The 24,732-nt window shown below is 37.8% G+C and overlaps 1 protein-coding gene across 2 annotated transcripts in view; it reads right to left on the minus strand.

Moving 5' to 3' along the window:
- lingo1a (leucine rich repeat and Ig domain containing 1a) overlaps nucleotides 1–11,883 on the minus strand; it is a 120,739-nt gene extending 108,856 nt beyond the window's left edge. For both annotated transcript variants that reach the window (XM_040026295.1, XM_040026296.1), the window contains exon 1: nucleotides 11,482–11,883. The gene's annotated coding sequence lies outside the window, so the exon portion shown is untranslated. The remainder of the gene's footprint in view (nucleotides 1–11,481) is intronic.
- Nucleotides 11,884–24,732: the final 12,849 nt, after the last annotated feature.

The following is a 24,732-nucleotide window of genomic DNA, read 5'->3' on the forward strand; positions in this document are numbered from 1 at the left end:
CAACTGACCGCAGCACACCTGCACCAGGGTAAACCTCCGCCTACCGCAGTCCTGCTTTACAGGTGAAAATGGAGCAGAAGGACCGCTGAGTCTTTGACTTTATTTATTTTCTGCTGTGTTTTACTTGCATCTATTTGAAAGAGTGAGTGTAAACACAAAAAGTATTTTATTTTATGTGCTGGAATGTGCAGAAAATAGGTTTAAATGTTAAACTAATTTATTCAAGTCAGAGAATGTTGCATATAATTAAATTTTTGCTTGATGCATAAAGTTAAAAGATTAAAACTGATAAAACAAGTTAAAAAAAAGAGACTTTTCCATTTGATTACATTTTGTATGATGGATTATGTAGAAAAAGTAGAATTGGGCTGAAAGATCTATCGCTTTATCACCTCTTCAGGTTGTAAATCGTGTTTTTAAAAAGTAACTAAGTAACTAAGTAATTAATTACTTTTGAAAATAAGTAATCAGTAAAGTAACGGGATTACTTTTTTGGGGAAGTAATCAGTAATTAGTTACTGATTACTTTTTCAAGTAACTTGACCAACACTGGTTGTGACTGGTTCATTCATCTTGACTTCTCTAAATACAGTTGAATTTGTTGAATTCAATTACTAAGAATTTTTCTCTATTTTAAAAAACTGCAACATTTATAATACAGCCATGAAAATAAATAAAACAAAATAAACACAAAAGAAAGAAACTGTGTGACCCGTGAAGATGTGTGACAAAAATGTATTCATTAGCCTAGAAGAAAGTAGAGATGCACTAAAAAGGAAAAAAATGCCCAGGAGGAACATCTAAAAATCATTTTCCAGCCAGTTTCTGGCATCAAATTGAAAGTGCAATTGTAGTACAATATCACAATGAATGTTAAGAAGTTGAAGCAAAACAACATTTTATAATCTTAAGATACTAACATAAGTAATCTTAAAGCTTAGCCAACATATAAGGGATTAAAGTCCTAATATCCAGCTGGGAGAATTATTCAGCATTCTGCACTATTTCACACCAATCACTGAAAGGTAACATCTATAAATGCTACAAGCACTGTAGCTTCGCCATGTTGAAAGCTACAACATTAAAGGGACACAGTGTTATTGCTTTCTCTCTTCCTCCTCTCTCTCTCTGCACCTTGAGGGGTTCGTCCACTTTCTGCTCCTGCTGTAATGATTTCTCCACACTTGTTCGTGCACATGCTTGTGTTTGAACTTGAATTATGAAAGAAAGTTGCTCCGAATGTGCTTTCACGTTGTCTTTAAGTTGTCTGGCTCGGATTCCCGTTCATAACTATTTGAGAATTCACTCTCATTACTTATTATTGAAAACAATTTTCTACACTCTCTCACACGCGCACACGCGCACACGGCTGTGTCCTCTCATATAGTGGAAGTCAGATTAAGAGCAAAGTGGGGGCACCTCGATTACAGCAGTAAAATGACCCGCTTCACACAAAGTTCACCTCATTTTGGTTGCAAATTAAATGTCGGCTCTGGTTTAGAGAGCTGGGTAGGTAAGCCTTATAGAATACCAATATGCTGTGGCCATTCTTCTACATTAATTTTGTTTAACAAAATCAATTCAACTCAGGTTTTGCTGTTATTATTATTGTTATTATTATTATTATTAGGCAGTGTAGCGGTTAGCACATTTGCTTAGCAAGTGGAATGCTGATGGTTTGATTCCAGCCTGAGATACAAATCCCCCTTTACGGTTGTGCCAGGATGGACAACTGGTGTAAAACTCTGCCAGATCAAACATGTGGAACTGCCTGTTGTGGTGACCTCTTGGTCAAGAAAGCAGTTGAAAGTGGCTTATATATCACTGGTAACTACTCATTACCAGTGATTCACCTAGGCTTGTGGCGTGAGCCTTGATCATAGTGTAATCATCCTACACTGAGAGTTGGTCAGGACCTCTTGCTGTTCCATTTTAACAGAGTGAGCCCCCTTTTGCACAAAACTTGTCTAACTTCTCACAGGAAATTAACATTGTGAAAGGGAAACTATTACTTACTGCCCATAAGCCTATGTAAACAGCGAGAATGAAAAGTCAAAACCTCTAAAGCAGTGATCCAGGACAGGATTTAAACCCCTATGTTATGTTAAAAGGGTAAATATGGTAATAAGATGGAACACCAAAGGACGATGACAGAGTGTTATTTTGTTCAAAATGTGATGAGCGAAAGTGTTTTTGAGGGGAATGCATTTTTTAATGTGCTTAGTCCATCGCCCGTCAGGGAATTAGGCCTGCTGACCTGTAATGGTAACTTTTAAAATGAAAAACACAACCTTCACAGTTATTATTCTTTTTCTTTTAAAGAAGACCACCTGTGTATGTATTTGTTATTCTTTCACAGTCTACAGAATAATGTTTTTGTGAAACAACATGGAGTTCTGTCAGTAATAATACTCTCAAACCCCCTTCACTGTTAGATCTCTACTTGTTCACCAGTGGCACTTATCCCACTGCTGTGATGGTCCTTTCCAATTTAGCTTGAATGTGTGAAGCTCACGTGAGCCTGCTCCATTTAATGTCATTATATCGGAAGACTGAAATACACACTCCCTTCCACTACCTGCGCCTCCCCTCTAACTAAATCTTCTTTTGGCAACTGCTGACAACGTTTACTACTTGCTGAAGAAGATAATGAGTAGTAAAGTGCATGTTAATGCCATCATATATAGATCAGTGGTCCCAGGTAATGATGGCACCAATTTGCAAATGCAAACTACTAACATGTGCAACCAGACATGCTTTCAGCACATGCATATGCACATTTAGCACACTGCATGTTACAAAAAAAGAAACTGCTTTAAGTCTTCTGTGACATATGTACATATGCACCAATATGTGCCCAATGTAAACAAGACTGTTCATGAAATACCTTAGAAATATTTTTAGATGCTGTTCACCAACTGCAAACTGCATACATATAGCCTAATTTGAAGCTGGTGAGAACCAACTACAGACTGCATAAACTATCAGGCAAAAATCTCTGGAGCTTCCTCCAAAGGAAAAAGAAACTCTGCTATGAAATCACAGCCAAAAGACTAGACTCTTGGCCAAAAAGTGTCAATTGCAGTTTCTTATATGCTGTCTGGTATGTTAAATTATTATCATACGAATGTGATACATTTCATATACACTGCTGAACTATCCCACGGTACCATACAATTAAAACCTACCTTGCTGCAAGATGAAGACAGATAAGTTGGACTGCAAAGAACTGATAAACCTAAATTTGTTTCCAAGTATGTTGGACACAGGTGTTTTTGTTTTATTATAGACAATTAGACTCAGGTGGTCATGAGTTATGCAATGACTAAAATTAAGTGATACCAATAAAGTCCATGTACTAATCACATTCATGAAGGTGTAAAACATCCACCAGGTGCACCCAACAGGTGCAGAGAAACTAATAGCAGAGAGATGAAGCTGTTAAATAAGCATGTCTTTAAACACCCACGCAGTCCTGAATAGAGATATAATCAGGCACTGTTAGTGGAAATGCCAGTGTGGGTAGACCACTGGTGAATCGAGGCTTTAGACACTTGAAATTTGTCCAAAACTATTTATTGAGATCAGTTTAAGGATAAAACATTGGCATGAATAATTTGTAACCATGGAAAGTGAGATATACTGCCATTTTAAACACAGTTATTGGTAGTACAAATGACTTGCAATCTTGTTGCCTTTGTTGCCTTGTTTCCTACAGTCAGCTCAAAGGGACTTTGGTTCATCAAGACACTAATAAAATCACAATCAAATTCAAATTCAAATTGTATTTGTCACACACACACAACCATACACAGTATGACATGGGGGTGAAATGCTTGTAGCTGTACAATGCCCGACCATTAAATGACATTAGGGGGACTAGCAGTCTGTTAGCAGTTTACAATCGAATGGAGTCACGTTTTCAATTATATGCAGTCTATTTATGATATGGGAATGAGTAAGATAAACTGGAAAAAAAATTACAAATCTTTGTTGTCTATGGACACAGAAATTGACATTAAAAGGTAATTATCTGCAAACCTTTGTCAGTTTGTCAACAAGTGACTGCAGTCAGTCTTAGTTGGACTGTGACTGTTTGGAGACAGGTTGTCCCCCATCACCCAACCTCTGCAATCACCTTGCATTTGAAAGTGGTTGCCCAGAGGTTGAGGGTTTGACATGCTTTACCTATGGGTGACCCCCTTGACTTAAAATTCACAAGGAATGTTGACTGTCTTTTTATTTAAACCTAAGCAGTTTTTAATGATAAATACTAAAATATCTCATAGATGATGCTTTTAATATGATAAATGATAATACTGATTGTGGTAATGACCAAAAGAAAATGAGTGTAAAGCACTGGCCAAAATGCAACACGACACAGAATGGTCTTGGAATAAAAACAAAGAAAACCCAAGTTTGGACACTTGTTTTTCTTGAAATCTTTTAAAATAAAACAATTTTTTGTTTCAGTCTGAAACATTCCACTTGCTCAGGTGAATGGTAACAATTTGGCTGTGAAAGTGAAAATATACATGTACCATATATAACAAAATGTCATCAAGTTAACTACATGAATTTGTTGGTCCCTCCTTATACTGAATGTGAAAAACAAGCAAGGGTAGTCCTTATCTTCTAAATGTCATTCTACCCCTGCTCAGCACTACTATTTATGTTCCACGATACTGTGGTCTTGAAAGTTAGAAACGATTAGGTAAAACACTGACTTTCACATTTTGCATGTATACATACATATTTTCTTAGGCACTGATCCAAAAATAAAACTGTGTGCATCATCCACGATGATTGCAAATATTGCCAGTTTGATTTAGCCTATGTTTTCACTCTCAGCTGATGTTGATCATAGTGCATGCAGACTTCAGTATGCTTGGGAGGAGGATGTGATCCAGGAATTGCTCAATAGATGCTAAAAAACTCACTTTTCTTCAAAGATGATGGATGACAGTTGTCTGAAATAAATACCTGTGGTCACAGAAAAATATTCCACATATTAAGACTGGATCATGTTGCACATTGTATTGCCTAACAGGTGTGGAAATCTCAATGCTCAAATGCATGTCAGAGATCGTGCATAAACTGGTCTCAGAAATTGACTCTGATGTTTGGTCCCATGCTTTTTTGACAAATGCAAATTGATGCTGGGCTAAGCCAAGCATCACAGGGAAGAAAATATGAAATTAAATTAAGAGAAAATCTGTTACTTGGCAACTATTTAATTTTTCTACTATTTGACTAAGGCAAACTATGCCACTCTTTCAGTATACAGTTTCAGCTGAGCAACAAGTTAACTCCAGTCTGGTAAAATTGCTTGTTTTTCGCAGTTATTTGTGTTCCTAGAGGAAAAGACAATGAATATAATGGCCTTTTCAATGATACAACATAACAGTGTTAATTTTAAATACTCATATGGTGCCTTTCTACTTAATTTGAGCATTCAGTGAACATTTCAATCCTACACAATCCCTGCAGTTGCATCCTTTGCAAAATGCCGGGAGCATCTACAGTTGATGGATATGTAGTATTTGTCAAACCTAACCTCCTCCCAAATTTTGTAGGTGTTTTGCTATGTGGGCCAGGAATCACAGACACTCTACTGAAGTTAAAGAAGTGTTGTTTGCCCTAAATGATGAAAGTAAATGCTTAATATTTAGCTAAATAAAAATCAAAGGTGATTTAAAGCTATACCTCTGAAAATATATCAGTCAAAGCATTCATGTACAAAAATCTGTATTTTTCCATAGGTATATCTCCCCAAATGCATTCATATCTCCGCTTTGAGTAACACTTTCTCCTGGAAGCAGTTTCATTCGAATATGTGACATAGAAAGAAGAAAGCTAATGCTTCCGTTTTCCATCGTGAACACAAGCAGTGTTGACTCATCCGCTTCCATTTTCTGGGTATATATACAGTACAGGAGAAACTATATTATTACCAGCAAATTCAGCAATGTGTTGTGTCACAGTAATTACATTGTACATGGCTTTTTTTCTTGTTTTAATGGAGGCCAGGCTTCTTTCAAGAGGTGAAATTAGATTCTTCAGAAGTAGATTAAATTTGATGATCATGTCATGCAGTTCCTAAATCATACCAAATGAAAATTCAGTCTAAGATGTAATGATTTTTTTAGCCAAACTTTAATTAAACTGATAATATACAGTAGAGCAGGGCGATATGACCAGAAATATTTATCACGATATACATTTGAAAATTTGTGATAACGATATAACTGACGATATAATTGACACTAGACAAAATACTTTACAACTCCACAACTTTATTAGTGCAAAAACAACAACAACAAAAAAAAACCATCAATGTATTTTCACTTAAACAAGCAGCTGTTTTTATGTGCATTAAAGTTATATAAAAATGTAACAGTGCAAATGCAAATTCTTTGCTGACAGTTTAACCAAAAGGCATTTCCAGTGGAAATTTCCCGACATATCCTCAGCATAACCATGTATAATATCCACAAAACTTAAAAAGAGCTTATACACACACAATACGGTAATATTATGTTGAAGCACCGTACGTATCACTCCGCGAGGCTCCTACCTACGATAGCTGTAATGCTCCAACAATCCATGAAGCAGTGCAGCTTCGTAACTTAGCATAGTCGTGCTGAAACATTTGACAGATTTTCGAGCGCCGTGTACCACATAAAATTGTTTTGAGGTCAGTGAACACAACCAGAATTCATACATAAGGCACACAGGATTCTGTCGATTTTCAGAAAAATCAAAGGATTGATTTTAAATGTGCCGTATTTTCCAAAAAACATGGTAATAACGACGGCCCGCTAGCATGCGCTACCATAAATAGTGCTTTGTCGTGTATCTGACGGATGAAAGCTGAACCACTTCCACACCACTGAAGTTGCAGCATTTTTACAAACCAATTCTGGTTCATCTGTTTCATTCAATGATCCACTTTCGCCCTTCTCATTCTGCGTTGCCGTCATGCTTTTTCTGCCATGTGCATATGAAAACAAAGGCACTGCGCATGCGCGTTTTACCCATATTCAATCGCGATATTTCATTTTCTTATCGTTGCCCAACATTATACCGGTATTACCGTGAACGCTATGATATGGCCCAGCCCTAATATACAGTGCACTTGGTGAGTTGCAATATCAGGAGAGGGACACACTTATTAACGTAACACGATCCGCCCCACATAATGCAAAAAAACCCCGCCAAAATGACACAGCCACAAAATGCTAATACTGATAAGACAGAGAGACACATCATCTATATCATTCCCACCTACAAGTATGAAGAAAAAAAGCTTGTCTATAGCTTCCCCTGACAAACACTGGCTGATGAAGTCTATGCAAATATATATTTCTGTTACCTCCAAATTAAAATAAAAACAACTGTTGGAAATACTCTCGAACTGTTTTCTCTCAATTTAAATTAATGATGTATCTATGTAGCCCCCCACACATACATCGTCGCAAGCCTGACCTTGTGTTTGTGTGCTTATGTAGCCCACATGTCTGAGTCGTAAAGGCCAGTTAAATGTGGCAATGCTGACATGAAACTATATTGAGGCAAATTAAATTTCAGATGACTCTAATGCAATATTGTTTCAATGCATTCATGGTTGTAAATTCCAAAATGTTCAGCATGTGACAGGGATGAGGGAAAAAAAACCCAATCTGTAGTGATGTAATGGTCTAGGCATTGCTCTATATCAGTTGGATGAATGAAGGGACAGGGCTATTAATGCAGAGTCATAATCAATAGCTTAAGTCATCATCAACAAAAACAAAAATGCCAAACCTTACAAGTGATTTACAACTGAGTTACTTTTCCATATGTGCAGTATATCTCAAGTATTATTTCTCTTTCTTTCTTTCTTTCTTTTTTTAAAGGGGGTCAACGGAGAAGGAAGTGAGGTCAGGGACTGGTGAATCATGTGCCAAAACTGTAACAAACAAGGATCAAATGTTGGCTTAGTGATGCAACAAAATATAGAAAATAGAAAGGAGTTTCTGAAATATTTATACGATTTCCAGTTTAAAAGATTTATATTCACTCAGCAAGCCAAAGAAAACTTAGAAGGGGAAGAGAAGGGATAGTGTGCATTCATCCTTCCTGGACAATTGCTGAGTAATATCCTTAACATCAAGCTGCTGTGAACTACATTTATAGACTCATGTGAGCACATCAAGAAGAATGGAGACAAATACTATCGACAAAACAATAGTAAAACGAAAGTAAAGATTAAAGATTTATTTAAGAAATGAAGGCTGATATCATATTTCCGTATCTATGTCAACTACAGTGCAAAAAAGACTGTCATGGGGGAAGGTAGTGTTGAGGGTAGGACTCATTACAACTCATCAGAACTCATTATAATAGATAAATGACTTTAACATCAAATAACAGCAGTAAGAAACCCTGCAGATTTCAGTGTTGTGTTTTCTCTACGAGCTCAGCAGAGAAAACACAGTTAGTCTCATTTTTCAAAAATAATAGCAGCTTTTATGATTACTGTACCTGTGTTATTATTCCCAAAATCAGGTATCTATGGCTGGTAGCCTTACATTTTAATGTCTAACTCATATCAGATTTATACCACTATGAATACACTGAAATATGCCTGCACTGATAAAATTAAGAGTAGATAAGATTATTATGTTAGACAAGTTAAATACATTTTTCTTTTTTTATAGAAAAACTGGTGTTTTAATCTGTGTCACAATGTTTTGATTAGTCACAATCAAACAGGCAAGACTTGGAATATACACCTAAAATCTATTTTAGTCTGTTAGGAGTTCATTAGGTTTGTTTGCTGGTCATTCACTGGTACAAACAAACTGTAAAGGTTGTCTTTTACTGGATAGTTATTAAAGATAATGATTTACAGCAGTGTGCAAAAGTCTTATTAAGCTACCACTCATTTCTTTGTTGTAAAAATGTGTGATTATTGGTTACTAATGTTTATCTAACAGGCCTGGATATTGTATGGCTTTAGGTCATGAGTAAAAGTGTCTGACTGAAAATATGACTGACTGCATTTAGTTTTGATTATTATTTTGAGAGTTTTATATTTACACACAAACTGCAGTTAGTATTTAGCGTTCAAAACAGCTCTAACCACCTTTTCATGTAGCAGAAGTGCTAAATTGGGTCTAGCTAGAGAGTACACTTGGATGAGAAGCTCCAATTCCCCCAACTTTTCGATGCTAGTCCACCACTACGGACACAATTAGCTGTCAATTGCTGAAACTAATTTGCCAACTTCATTTCATGGATCATGGTAAATCATGAAACCACATCAGTAATAACTGGTATTTGCTATAATGGACTTGAGAATAACTGCCGTGAAATTTGAGGAAAAATGAGTTGTTAATTTCTCATTTGGTGATGGGCAGTATCAGGACTTCTTTGCTGTGGGTGGAGAAGCTTTCTTGGGCAGCATGAGTCACTCTTGGATGCAAGTCATCCACTGCATGACAAGCTTTTACTGCAGGCAAGTAAGGTAAAATGACTCCTGCTAGCCACATTTAAGTCTATCCCCTGCTTGTGTGTATGTGTGGATGAGAGAAATGGGGAGAGGCTATTTAAAAATTACCAAACAAACCAATCAATATGTTATTTGAAAATATAGAGTTTTGAACCTTTAACTTTTCAGCTTAGCATTTAACAGTAATGCATCCTGGAATATGTTCCGGATGCAGTCTTTCATGAGCCCTAAAACGCTCCTAAAAGCTTCACTGAGTAAAATCATATCCCTGTTGTCAATCTGAAAACTCATAAATCCATACTCGTAATGCATGGAGACTTCTCAGCTTCAATACTCACCAATAATCTGGTTGAATATATATTTTTAAAAAATGATTTTTGATTACCATTGTCAGCATGACAGAAGATGTGCAGAAGAATCAAATAAATGTGAGCCACAGTTCTGCACCTGTTTTTCAATAAGCAGCGGTAACAGCCTGCCTTGCCTAAGTGCTGCAAAGGAATTATAAATGAAACAGAAGCAGAAGGTCTACCCAAGGTGGGGTAATTTGATTTATCTTTTATTATTTTTCCATCCTCTGGCATTATCGTGGTTTCTTCTCTGAAATGGGAAATGTGATAAATATTGATGTCCTTTACAGGAAATGTAGGCAGGCATATGCGAGATGCAGGTCTTGGCCTATCTATCACATGTTTTCCTATGGAGAGTGTGGATATTTCTGTAAACTGACCCTCTGCCAAAAGAGCCTCAAAAGAGGTTTCCATGCTTTAAAAGCTCTTTCTGAGTCTTATTAGCTCATCCGCACACCTTCTCAGTCATCTATTGTCTCGGGCTTCCTGTCAGTCTTTCACCACTATATTCTCTCTCATTTGTTCTCTCCCTTTTTCAACCTTCCACAAGCAGTCTTCTCTACCATTATACATAAGCTTCCCCTGCACACGCTTTCTCTTGGTTACTCTCACCTCTCCCTTCTAACAATAGCTCCTCTCCGTTCAGAGTTTATAGACACAAGAGTAAAAGTGGAACAGTGAAAAGATTAAAAAAAGAAGAGCCTCATCCAGCCTATAGAAGGGTCCAAAACAGCTGCCTCAGCTTTGCTGATGCTTACACAGGGTTTCCTGTTGTGAATAGCTTAATGTAATGCTAAAGATAATTTATAACCAACACAGAAAAAAGTCATACATGGACATCTGCAAGTGAATCATTTAAATGAATTCTTGATCACTTTTTAAGTCTTAGATATTGCATAAAGGTAATCAGGTAAATCAACATGCCACAAAGCCCCCCCCCCAATCCACCATGCATGCACACACACACGCACACACGGACACACACACATTGTTCACGCCAAGAATATCTTGACTAGAATATAGGTATGAAGGCAAACGTCCAAAGAATCGAATCCAAGTCCTGTCTTGTTGTATCACACGTTCATTAGCAAACAGACATACATGTTGCATAAACAGAAAAAAAGGGGCCGCATACATGAGAATATATTTGAGTGCACTGAATGTGATGAATTTTTTACACTTAGAATCACAAACTGTCTTCTTCTTATTACAAAGTATTGTCCTGTCAGCATTTCTGAACGGCTAAAACTAATGCCATCACTCACAGTTTAGACCATGCAAACTTGTCTGGTTCTGAAAATAACAGCAGATCAATAGTAAGTATCAAGTGGAGCATTTCCCCCCCCCCCAAGCCTCTAACAGCACGAACAACACTGCTGGTGTCGGCACACATTTTTGTTCCCTGCTTCTTTTTCTACGCCTGCTCATACTACCCAGCTAGCCTATTTACATTTCACCTCCTCTCCATGCCCTCAATAGCTTTCTCTGCCTCATTTAACTGCACCCCATTCCATAATCTGTGCTGCCTGCACCTGTCAATATGTTGTGAAAAGTAAATAAGGTATGAAGTGCAAGGAAAGGAGACAAATATGTGGAAAGAGAGTAAGTGGGAGAGAGGGAGACAGATCTCCTTACCAGAGCTCTAATGAAGAAAATCCAAAAATTACTTGTTTCATTCCACAGTGGCTGCTCATTAAATCCAGTATACTGGGGAAAGGGTTGAAGATTCCATCGAGATGCTGCCTCAAGAGGAGGAAAAATTAGATTCTTTAATGGAAAGATTCTGGAGAGATGTTAAAAATGTGGTAAATATGCATAAGGAGAAGGATCTGATATCCAAGTCTTGAGCACTTCACGAGTCCTTGCCGTCAGCTGCGAAGCCACATGTCTGCACACACTGACACATGCAGTTCACATGGGGAATCGCACACATACAAACACGTAGGGAGGGTGTATCCTGTGTAAGTCTCAGCTAGGCTGAAAGATTGGAGGAGAACGAAGGAGGGATAGAGACAGAGAAAGAGAGAGACGGAGAAAAGCAGGGAATCTGGAGAGGGGCAAGGTGGAGGGAGGAGCTGCAGCATGATGAGAGATTGAGAGAGGGGAGGGGAGCAAAGAGTCTCTCCATTCCTCCTTATTTCGCCCTCAATCTGAATTGCAGTGTGAGTTGCACAAATGTAACAGCAGGAGCTAATGAAATTATTTCACCATATCTCCATCTGAATACACTGTGGGTGATGTTAAACAACTAAATATGGGGATGAAAGTGAAAAGCATGGAATCTGTTTTAATCAGATCTGTTTGTGCATCTGAGGGCTGAGTAATGTCCTTTGCTCCTGCTCAGAGCCGGACAGATAAACAAGCTGGAAAGATGGCTGAGAAAGATGAAAAAGAGAGGAGGCTGATGCAATGAATAGATAGGCAATATCTAAAACTGACTGGGTGGACTAGTGAATCAACAAACTCCATATCAACTAACTTTGCAAACAATTATTACAGCAGCTCAACTCCCAGCATCTTCCAGCTCTCACTAGGATTTGCCGTTTATGACAGTAGATACTGTTTGATTTATGCTCATGCAGTGTATACAGTGCATAACATACAAAGCTTTAACAATCACAGAGAAAGGAGCAGGAGATTTGATCTGAGACTGCACAATTGGGTCAAAAATATGTCAGATATAATCAAATTTCAAGCATTGAGTTATATTGAATAAAGCAACCATCAGTATTCTTCAACGTGGTATTCCCGCTACCATCTTGAGATGAAAGTGAAATTGGGCATGATAAATTTATCTTTGGGTCATCGCCCTCACAGGAATGTGTCCTCCAGTATTGTCCAAACCACCACGTAGATTGCGAAATATTTCCGCCAACACATTCTTTGAAAAACGCAGCGGGCATCCCTCGACTGACATGACTCACTCTATACAATCCTACACTGATGATTCATGCTCTAAATCGGCGTACACTTCAAGGCAGGGGTTAAGAGTATGGGTGGCATAAGTGGTCAGGACACCCCACTGCGATGAGCTTACAGACAGGATTAAGAAGTAGTGGTGGATGGATGGAGGGCTTGTTGTAGAGCGCTGTCAAGATATCTCTCGCCTCAGTGGAGCCACGGATTTCAACTGAAGCATTTCAGCGGTTGAGGATCTTTGGTCGACCTTGCGCAATGAAAATGACTGATTTTTACAGCGTGATCTGAAAGAAGCTGATAAATACATGGTAGAAACAAATATGGAGATAAAAATATGGTTTTTGTTGTCTTATCAAACTTCCATACTAAGATTTATTGATCTTAGTGGACACTTTGAGGTTTTTACCCATATAACACAATGTTTACTAGATTAATTCTCCTAATTATGTTGCATGAGAAAATGTGGAAGTTACTATGTTTAAGATTAGACTATATTATAACTATTTACTTTTTATATTTATATAATATATGTGTACTTTTCATATTTATTCTTCATATGGGAGATTTTAATTGAAAGGATTCAGTTCTTCCTGTTAACTAAACTGTTACACTTAATCATACTTTTGCAGCAGTAAAGCCTGTTATCCTTCTTCTAGCTTATAGACAGCCACAGAAACAGCTCTGTGAGCCACTAGGGGCAGTAGTGCTTTTAGCTTATAGCTGCCAGCATGCTCACAAGTACAGTTACGATACTACGAAACTTAGTATCTTAACATGTTAACAGTTGCTAGTTATTACAAACCACAGCTAAGGCTAATTTGTGGAAGTTAGTATTGCAGGTCTTCAATAAAAAAAAGTCAGTATTTTAAAAAAATGTTTGTTTAGGAACAGGGGAAGGTAATCCAGATGCACAGACTGAATATGTTAAATAATGCTCTGGATATTCATGGTTGTATTACACATAAAATTTAATTTAGCACACAAATCACCACACGCCTGCCGCCGCAGAGCCTGCCATCATGGCTCCACGGCTTTTGCTAGACAACTGCACACATTGTTGCAGACTTGACTGGATGTATGTGTATTATTAACAAAAGGCTCTGCTATTGAAGGAGCTAAAGTGCAATGAGCCTTTAATGTAGGTAATGTTGTGTCACCGTGTTACTCACTAGAATAGCTGTAGAGAACAAGCCCAACAGACATTAATGTCAGGATTACATTTAAAGGTCATGATAACCAGCAGAGACCCCACCACCAACCCCTGACTTCTATACTGCTTTGTTATACGCTGGATTTAATTTTCCTTCTGCAGCTCAGAACACTGCTTGTGACATAAAGTTCTCACCCAAGGAAAAAAATATAAACTTAGCAAACAAAGTAAGGAAATTTGTGTTTGGTCGATGATTTCTTTGTTGAAACAATCCGTCTTGGAAATAAATCTTATTCTTTTGGAAGGACTGTTTGTTTTTAGTTAAATGGTGCCACATTTGTAAGGAGGTATTTGTAGGTTGAGCAGCAGAGTTGAGTATGCGGGTTTTGCGCATGAAAAACATGTCAAATCTTCTCTGCTGGTGCCAAACAGCTTATTCTGCTATTAACTCTTGCTCGGTGTCTTTTATTGGATTGGATGTTTGGAGTCTGATGAAACAAAAAAAATGTTAAATTTATTAATTTACCAACCTCACCAGCTTGGTCACACATTGCTGTGGGATGGCATCTCATTCTTCAACCCTCATCTTCAACCAGGACTGTGGGCATGCTATTCCATCCTCTCCACTCCCACATTCTGGAGGTAGTCTCTCTTAAAACCTGCTCTGTGGGGATGAGTGTTGTCATCTTGGTGCCAGGCTGTGGAGACATGGGGTGGCCACAGGTTGCAGAATCTCATCTTGTTGTCTCACCGCATTGAGATTGCCTCCAATGATGACAAGCCTTGCTGTGCTAGTGACCGAGATGCTGCCCCACACCATCACACTACATCCACCAAAAGCTGCTACCCTATCAGTGCAGCAATCAGCATAGCATTCTCCCCTTCTTTACTGTGTCTAAGGTAAAGACTGAAGAAAACAATAAGTGACCCGACCCATCAGCAAGCACTTTGGAAAGGTGGGAAGAAAAAAAAAACCTTTTAACAGGAAGAAACCTCTGGCAGAACTGAACAGTTGGGGGTGAGGAGAAAGACAAAAGAAGAAAGACGGCATAGGGAGACAGGACAAAGCACAGACTAAAGGAGAGAGAAGACAAAAATGTAATGACATGCTTCAGTGGTATATAAACATGTGGGGAATGAAAAGAGGTGAGTGGAAAAGTGCTCAGTACAGCACGTGTAGTCCTGCAGCCCTAACTATAAGGTTTATCAAAAAGCAACGTTTTGGTTCTAATCTCTCTTATGCCTTCTTTTTATTGATTGATATGTGATGAATACATAACACCTGTTTTAAAAAGGCAAAGCACGTAAGGGATTCAGCTGCCACAGCAAGCGACACTTGTGTAACACAAGGGTGTGTTCAACACAGTACAATTTCCATTTAAATAACATTTTGTCGGGGCTGAACATGGCCCTGTTGTCATGATTGTGTGACCATGTAAAGCCTACGCTTGGCTGATACTTCCCTGACTCTCAGCTTAGCTTTTGGTAGAAGTCATGATTTTATCAGTACATGGAAATCAAAAGTAAGCATCTGGCAAAGTGCTCGCTCATCTTCTGATTTATGCATTTGAAATCAATCCTCATTTTGATATTTATTGGCTGTTTTTCTGCTGTGGATTGTCTAAATTTTAAATGGATAAAATTCACCTGGTACAAATGGGTGTTCATTATTTAAGGAATAGTACGTATATTATGGTGGCGTGATGTCACTGGTTTTCACTGGTTTCCTCTTTGTAGTTGCTACATTGTCTGCATTTCACTTGTTTTTTTTGCTTTGTTTGTTTGTTTAATTTTATTTCTAAATATTTGCATGCTATTTTCTCTTGGACACATTATTGTTCAAACCTACAAGTTTACTTTGAATTTAAGCTTCCAACAATAGTTCAACAAACTAGCAGCCATTTTGCCTTTTTATGGTTAATAAAAGGGAGAGTAAACTGAATATCTTGGGTTTTGGAGTGCTGGTCAAAAAAAACGATTTTCTTGGATTGATGTAATTGACAACAAATTTTTCTGATGTTAGACAAAAAAGAATAACCCCCAAAATTAAATAAATGTGTGATAGATCATAAAATGGCATTACTTATCCCAGCATTATCCCAGTAATGACTAATAAACAACAGGACAAACAGAAATTGCCGATGTGTTTGTAAAATCAATTTTTGCAGATTGTGCTAAGCTTGGATATCGATTTGATTATTAGCTGTTATTGTAGGCCAGTGTCTGCAATGCATACTAACACCCAGAGACCTACACACACAGTACATTCCACTCTTTTGTGTTAGTATAAGCTGGGAACCTCCAATAGAAAAAAAAAGATTTGTACTTTATTTCTGGGAGGCAAATAGATTTTACTGCAGGCATATGGAAAACAGTTGGTGCTTGTAGTGAACCATACACAACCATAAATGATTAAATATCACTTCAAGAAAAGCTGGGACATTTTCTCCATCCATGCAGAAGACAGCCCCAGCTTTCACTGTAGTAAAGGCATTACCTTGTGTCCTTAGCATGCGCTGTGTGGTCCTCGGGGTAAAGCACATACAAAATTGTAGTTCTGCACATGACCACATTTCTTCCCTCTCAACACCGCCGTGACCCCAAGAAGCACTAAGCTCCTGAATTTCCACAAAGATCACACGGCCTATGTTGTCTGAATGTGTGTGCATCAGGAAATCTGTGGATCTGAAGTATGTGGTTGGTATTTGGTTCAGTAGCTTCACAAATTGCTGTGTATCCGCTGCTTGTGCTGAGAGGCTCTAAGTTAACAGAGGGATTGAAGCATTGCACTAATGTGATCTTAGCTGGTGGTAACAACTGCACACAAAAAAATGGATAGTAAAATTTGATGTTGTTTAATCCACTTGTTTTTGTTTTACTTCTTCATCCAGGTGTTACTACAGTACACGGTTTTGATCTTTGAGGCCTACTTGGTAATAGAGATAAACTACGAGCTACTTTGTTTGTAGTTTTGACAGGACAAAACACCAAGGTAAAAAAAAAAGTCTTATACAGATTACCTTTTAAAAATGCAAATGCATTGTCAATGATGATGTGCAATACAAATTAGAAGTAGATTATTTGAAATCGCCTGATACAGTTGCACAGTGCGTCATAATCATTTTTGCCCACACAGCAATTTGTGCTGGAGCGATTAATCAGCACACCCATTTGGCCTTATTACTTGTTCTGCTCTTGTGAGAAATATCACTGCTTCACTGATAAAATCGAAAATAAAACAACAAGACTGGAATACGGGATAGACGCTGTCTTTCCTATCCAGTGACTGAGATTCACAGATGATGGGAATGTTGTCTTCCATTTATTGGGTCTAGTACAGTAAACAAACCAAAAGCAAAAAAAAAGACATGTCCAAGTTACCACTTGGTGCAGTTTGCTGCACAGTCAAACTGGATGTGTTTCTGTTGCATTTTTCTGTATTCAAGCTTCTTTATGTATTTTTTTCTTGGCTTTAGCACAACCACTAAAGTCTGTCGGCCAAACAGACAAACTTTCAATAGCAGGTAAATATATTTAATGAAGAAACTTAATTGACCTGCACCTTTGGACTGTGGGGTCAACATCAACAACTCGAATGTACAGAAACTGAGATGCTGCTGTCAAATTATTATATATGTATCCACTAAGCCACCAGCTATATTTCAAGGAATCATACATATTCAATACCATTTCACCTCCTGCACAAGCAATTAATTATTTAATTCAGAATAATAGTCTCAGGAAAACACACACACACAGAAACGAGCAAATGTGAACTCTTTTCTTAAGCAATAAAAAAAAAAACCCTCAAACCTTCTGAATATTAAGTCAACCCCAATGGTAATGCTAATGCATCTTAAGTGCATCCGTTTTTTTCTTTGTTTGTTTATTTTTGAAGAAAAGATAGGCCACTATCTCCAGAAATACACAAAGATCTAAAAGAAAAAACAGAGCAATAGATGTTAGTTTTAAATAAATAAATAAATACACCCTTACTTATAAATCAGTTTATTAAAAAGTCAACATATGGGAATATTCTTTACAAAGCTTAAATAATAATTTGTATGGCATTGAACAAGTTTATGGCTAATATGATGTTAGTGACTAAAATTATAATAATCATAATAATAATTAATATCATCACATTACTAAACTTTTGTTCTGTGCAAAGCACTTGTTCTCTACCTATTATCTTCTTTTTCTTATGGTGCGTTAGTTCCTTTTTTCAAATCAACTTTGATGTCCAAACTTCATTTATTTTTAGTTTTTTAAACTTTAGCTGCTTTCAGTTTCTCGGGGGGAAGCTCTATTTAAAACATCTGTTATTTCACGCTGAGCTGTGCCTCTTATAATTTATGACTCTTAAAAAGTTGTTACTGTCTTGGAAACACTCTGTAAATGTGCACATTTTCCTTGAACACTATTGTTTCGGTTTCTTCAGTGAGACTTTTTCCCATGGATGTTTCTTTCTTACATCATCCCACTTTCTCAACTTCATCTGAAGGTAAGTGTGCCTGTTGAGTTAGAAAGGCATTCACTAACATGCACGTGGTAGTCAGAACAAAGGTGTCTGGTGTGCAGGTTTTATTTTGCATATGCTCTTCTTATTTGTGTAGGGTAAGAACATTTCTACGCACCTATTAAGTAAATTAAGCCTGTTGAGAGGGAACTGCCTGGACTGTGGTACAAAATGTATATAAATCACAGGAGCCGGATAAACTAACAAACATACTTTTTGCTCATCACCTGAGCCACTGGTAAAAGTGTAGCTCCCTGTCTTTCTAATAAAAAAGTCAAGTTGAAGGGTGACATTCTGACACATTGAAGGAAATCTAGCCCACATCACAGACGTACTGGTTCCGAAAATCCCCAGATGTGCATAAGAATACAATCTTAAACAGAAGGCTGGCTAAAAATAAATATAGACCCATTCCTATTCCCAAGACTTTGTGACAGCTACCTAATGTTCCTATTGAATCCCCATCTATTTTTCCAACCCCCTAAACTGAGATCTCCTGAGAGAAACTATTCTTTGAGTAGATTTAACAAATACTGGAAACACTGGCTTTTTGTATTATCCTCGCAGTGCTGGCAAGCATTAGTTTACTCATCCATTGTCTGAAAACAACCTATGTTTCAGACATCTGGCCTTGCTAATTTCTGTGTCAGTGGCTGTGCCTTCCCCCTCAGCTTCCTCTCATTAGCTTGACCTCTTACCCTACAGTTTTAATAATCCACAATATTACTACCCCTTGTGACCTATGCATATTTATAAAGCCCTCATTATGCCATCACTCAAAGTAATCATTATCCTGGGGCCCATTATTGCAGATTTTTGGCACTATCCGCTATAGGACTGTTTTCCAATAGGCGCAGAGCAAACGAGTGTGTTTGGCAGACATTTACACCTTGGGGGATCACAGGGATCACAGGTGGCACTGAAGAGTGACAGAATAAACCTTGCATATATTGTATTACTCAACATAAACAAGCAACATAATATATTAAAATGATCTGGTCGAAAGAGCACAGGGGATAAAGTAATGTAGCTTGCTGGGATGGCACAAAACAGAAAGGAGAAGCTTGGCTATAAACCTGGGCAATTTCATGTCTTCTATCCTTTAAGGACTCTGAGACAGCGTTTTGTATACTTGTGCTCGCTTTCCAGCTCAATAACTGCCGTTTTTATGTTTGTTTTATTTGCTTTTAGCTGGATATTGATTTCTCCTGTTCTTACGTTTGGCTGTAAATCAAAGATTGCCATTCCCCAGTTGTATCCTGGTGTTCTTATTGTTTATATTTGAATCAGTATTTTATTGTTGTACTTGGCTTCCTTTGTTTATTGTCTGCTTTAAAAGTTGAATTCTATCTAACACAACAGTTACATTTGTTCATTAATGTTTATCCCTGGATGACTGCAGCTCTCACTATAACATCATCTTAACCAGTTCTGCTAGTTTTTATAGAAGTTGTGATTTGTGTAATGGTCTCAGTTCTGTTAACGATAGAGTGGAATCTCACACTAATCGTGGGCCTGAAGGTCCACAGGTCTTCCATTCAACATGTCCAAATGTTGCTAAGAAAGAAATTAAATTCCAAACGTTCCTGACGGTTTGGCCACCAACGTTCAGAATGCCAGTGATGTGTGAATGGGTGTATGAATGGAAAATTGTAGAAACTATTTAGCAAAGGTTAATTTTCATATTGAATAATCTCCTTTTTACAACTACAGTAATATTGAATGACTTTATCTCTAACTCCATTCAAGTTCAGAACGACTAAATTTAGGACTGACAGGACTTTGGGAAAAAGCTAATTTAGCTTTAATAAGAGGTTGGATATTTTCGATAATGACATAATTTTTGTAATTTTGCATCTGTAGATAAAGTAAATTTTAAATAAAACACACAAGATGTGATCTGAAATAGAGACCTTCAGCTTTTATTCAAGGTTTTTAACAAAAGTATTGAATTAACTGTGAATGAATAAGCTTTTGAGATTTTTATTTTATTTTACCTCTTTTTCAGAGGCTCAAAAGTAACTAGACATTTCATTGTTTCATAGCAAAGTCTGTTCCCTCGTGGTTCCATGAAATTGTGTCGTCTCTCTATATACTGTACTGTATATAGCAGAGATTACAATAAAGTTTACTTTGACTTGGACAAATTAAGGAGCTTGGAAAAAAACGTCTGGACTTCTTTAAGTTGCTTGAAGATGTTTCACCTCTCGTCAGAGGAGCTTCTTCAGTTCTAAGAGTAATTGGTGGAGAGTCCCAGATTTTAAGCCCTATGGGAGTGTCCCCAAGAGGGTCATTGGCCTCTAATGATCCTCTACCCAATCACACGTGTGTGAAAACGGGTGTAGGTCACAACCAACAAAGGTTTTGGGTGAACCCATTGTGAGCCTAGCCCCACTCTTTCATGTGATTTCCTGAGGTCAGATGGCACAGGATGTGAGTGGGTGTTAAGGCGTCTGGGAAGGGATCTCAAAACTGGATTATAGATGGCAGACAGTTGGTGTTGTAAACCACCGCCTCTGTTCAAAGATGGTCATTCACAGTGGACATATTGGACATCCTTCACTCCTCTTTCAAGCCATCTGTCCAAAATGTGAACATTGGCGTCCTCGAAAGAGTGGCATTTGTCCTTTAGATACAGATGGACAACCGAGTCTTGTCCCGTCGAGGTGGCTCTTCTATGTAGTTTCTGTCCAAGCTCCTTAGACTGCGATGACCTGGATGACTGAAAACCTTCACAGATATGACAAACTAAAGTTCTAGAGCTGATTGCAAGTGTTGAACAACACCTGATCTATCACCTAACCAAGTCAGTCAGCTGATCTCAACCACAGAGCATGCTTTCAATCATTAAAGACAGAACTAAAGTTCTTGTAGTAAACCAACTACTGAAGGTGACTCTAGTAAAGGCCCAGCAGAACATTTTCCAATAAGGAAACTCAGCCATTAGGTTAGTGCAGGGGTCGGCAACCTGCGGCTCTTTAGTCCTTATAGTGCGGCTCATCGTGGTTTGGGAAAATAAATTAGAAGTATTTAGCTGAAGCGTATTTTATTTATGTTAGTTCTTTTTTTAACTTGTAGTTCTAAATTGGAAGATTATTGTGATATTAAAATATAAATATAAAATTATATTCTATTTTTTTTTTCATCGCTCAAAATAAGCGTCACACTCACGGAAGCCGATATACCCGCCAAAACGCCGTGCATTTATCGAGACTTTCAACCCCAGGTAGGCCAAATATGGATCTTCGGCTCCACATTATGTCAGCAGCTGTTCTCCACCGTGAACTATGTTAAAAACAAACACCGCTCACGCCTCACAGACGACAGCTTACAGTCCTGCGTAAAGATGAAAGTGACTTCGTACAGCCCTGATCTGCAGACGCTGTGCACAGAGGTTCAGGAGCAGAAGTCCCATTGTAAACATATCACGGCAGACCCGACGATGTTTCCGTGAACACGCTTTTCAGCATCTCTTTATTGACCACTTTTCACACACGGTTGCTGTACGCATACAGCCGGCTGTAGCTTTGCAGCTCACAACCCGACACACACCAACACAACAGCATAGATGGCACAGACGTAAAGGCGGCGAGGCGTGAATGCGGGTCACGCTCAGGTACATCCGCGTCCCCTGCAGTGGCGCCACAGACATTAACCAGGTAAAATACATATTTAGGCAGAATTTTGCAAATATCTATTTTTCATCTTTTAGCAGCATAGTGCTTTTTTTCCAATTATTTTTTTAAAAGTCAGGTCAAGGCTCCAAAATCCCAAAGGCGATGTAAGGGTGGCGGCTCACAACAGTTTTTGTTTGCTGGATCATTTTAGTTCAGCTGGGTGTCTTTCCTTTTGTTATATTTCTTTAAGAGTTCAAAATGTGTTAATTACATAAATAAAATGTAATTTTCTCTGTAGCACTTCGTGGATTTTTATAAGCAACACACCTTAGTTGTTCACACAAAGCATAAAGGTAAAAAACAATATATACAGTGTTATCTTCATTTTAGATGTCAAAATGTATTTGCGGCTCCCAGTGTTTTCTCTTGTGTGGAACCCGGGTCCAAATGGCTCTTTGGGTGTTAAAGGTTGCTGACCCCTGGGTTAGAGGGTTCTTGACTTCAGGCAGTCATTGATTACGCTTACATTTTGAAAATTGTGTTAGTTTGTTTTTCACTTCACAAATTACTTTGTTTCCTAAATAGTTCCTTAATTGCAATGGTTTTGTTAAATCCCTTAAATGAAATTTGAAAGTCTGCATTTCAGTGCTTTGGCTGGTTCACCACTATGTCCATGTCAAATACTCAGGTAAAGTGTATAATAACAGCAGAATAATTATAGAAACTGTATTCTTCACTGAGATTGGCAATGGCAATTCATGTATCACATTTAATTAAATATTGTGTAAACACTTTGACAAAAACTGCACGAATTCTGAAAAAGATAACTGTTCAATAGGCAATCTTGATATTCTATTTATGAAAATACTGTACTTTTTTCTACATTAAAATGTTTGATGCAGGATATGCCTAACTAAACTTATTGATAGTTTTATATAAATAAACGTGAAGACAAAGAAGGGATTTAACATTGTCATGTACAATGCTCTGTAAAATTGGTTTGTATCCCCCAAAACAAATATCTTCAGAGTACAATATAGTGGATTCAATTTTTCATTAATTTACTCAGAAATATGAAGGTTTTGTCAGGAAAGGTCTTCAGGGTATCACCTGCTTCACAATAGAGGGGCTGATTAAATGAAGTGGCACTGTGACACACAATGGTACATTGTGCATTCGGTGACACAGCAGAGGCATTATGGCTATTTTGGAAACGTAACCTTCAGTCTGTACCAAGGTTGCACTGTTCATCAGTACATTGAAGAGGGGCAAAGCCTTGCCAGTGGTTGAATTTTAATTTACTTGGATGAATCGCTGTCAAATATCTGAACTATTTTCATATGTTTGCGGTGCTTTTTTTGCTTTTATTTTGAGGCTCATTTTCTAGCAAGAAAACAGATGACTAAATGCCTCTGTGCTCACAGATAAGATGACTTTAGTGTGCTGTAGCTTTGACAAGGTTGACAAGGTTTTCTTTATTCTATGTCTTTTTAATGCTTGATTTAACTGTCTGTCCTTTAGGTCCTTTTTAAAAGACCTACAGGGCAGAGATTACCATTACAAGGTTCTCTTTTGCCTGTTGTTTTACAAGGTTGAGTATAAAGAAAAACGAGATATGTTCAGGTGTCGCTCTTTGAGCAAACTCATTTTCACCCTGTCAGTCTCTAAGCATTTGTTTAGTGGTGTCAAACTCATAAGTCTGAGTTCTGCCATGGGAACCTTCGCCAACTCTTATTCTGCAATGTGTGACATTCTGTGAATATTTTAAATTAGAATGCATGATGTTAAAAAGATCGCAATAATCTTACGACCTATAGTTAGTGGCACATGAGTTGTGCCAGTGTGTGTCCCTCTCAAGCAAGTTGTACTTTAACGCAGAAGAACGACCTTTGAACCACAGATAAAATTTAACTCAATACATAGACTTAGTACTTTGCTGTTTACATCCTTGTGTTTGGTTCAATTATTCTACTCCACTTTCATCCTAAAATGTTTTATAAAATTACAGAATTTACAAGTATGACTGTGACTTTTTTCATGACCTGTGCATTCACTCTGTATTTAGTCCATGAGTGTGAGACTCATACCCAACGCTTTGTAAAGCAAGAGACAAAGAGTGGATTGAATTTTGTATTCTTTTAGGACATTTCATGTGCCTGATATTTAGAAGTTTCAATTTTAAGCAGATAAATTATATAATACATTTACACAGAGCATCCACATAGTTAGGTACACTTGTTCAGGTGCCCGTTAACTCAAATGTCTAATTAGCCAATCATATGGCAGCACCTCCCTGAGCATTAGAATGGAACGAGAAATACGTTTGTCTGAACATTTTAGAAACTGCTGATCTAAAGTATTACAATTTTCTTGCACAATCATCTCTGGGTCTGACAAAGAGAAAATATCAGCCCATCCGAGTACTGTTGCTAACCTTACCCATCCCTTTATGACCACAGTGTACCCATCTTCTGATGGCTGCCTCCAACAGGATAATGCACCATGTCACAAAGCTCAAATGATCTCAAACTGGTTTCTTGGATCACTGTTGTCAAGAAGTCTCTGGGATAAAGTGGATCATGTGTAGCTGACAAATCTCCAGCAACTGTACGATGCTATCGTGTTGGTATTGACCAAAATCCCGTCATATAAAACACTGAGGAATGTTTCCAGCATCTCGC

The sequence above is a fragment of the Simochromis diagramma genome, unplaced genomic scaffold (genome assembly GCF_900408965.1).
Source record: "Simochromis diagramma unplaced genomic scaffold, fSimDia1.1 OVJJ01000293.1, whole genome shotgun sequence".
NCBI lineage: Eukaryota > Metazoa > Chordata > Actinopteri > Cichliformes > Cichlidae > Simochromis > Simochromis diagramma.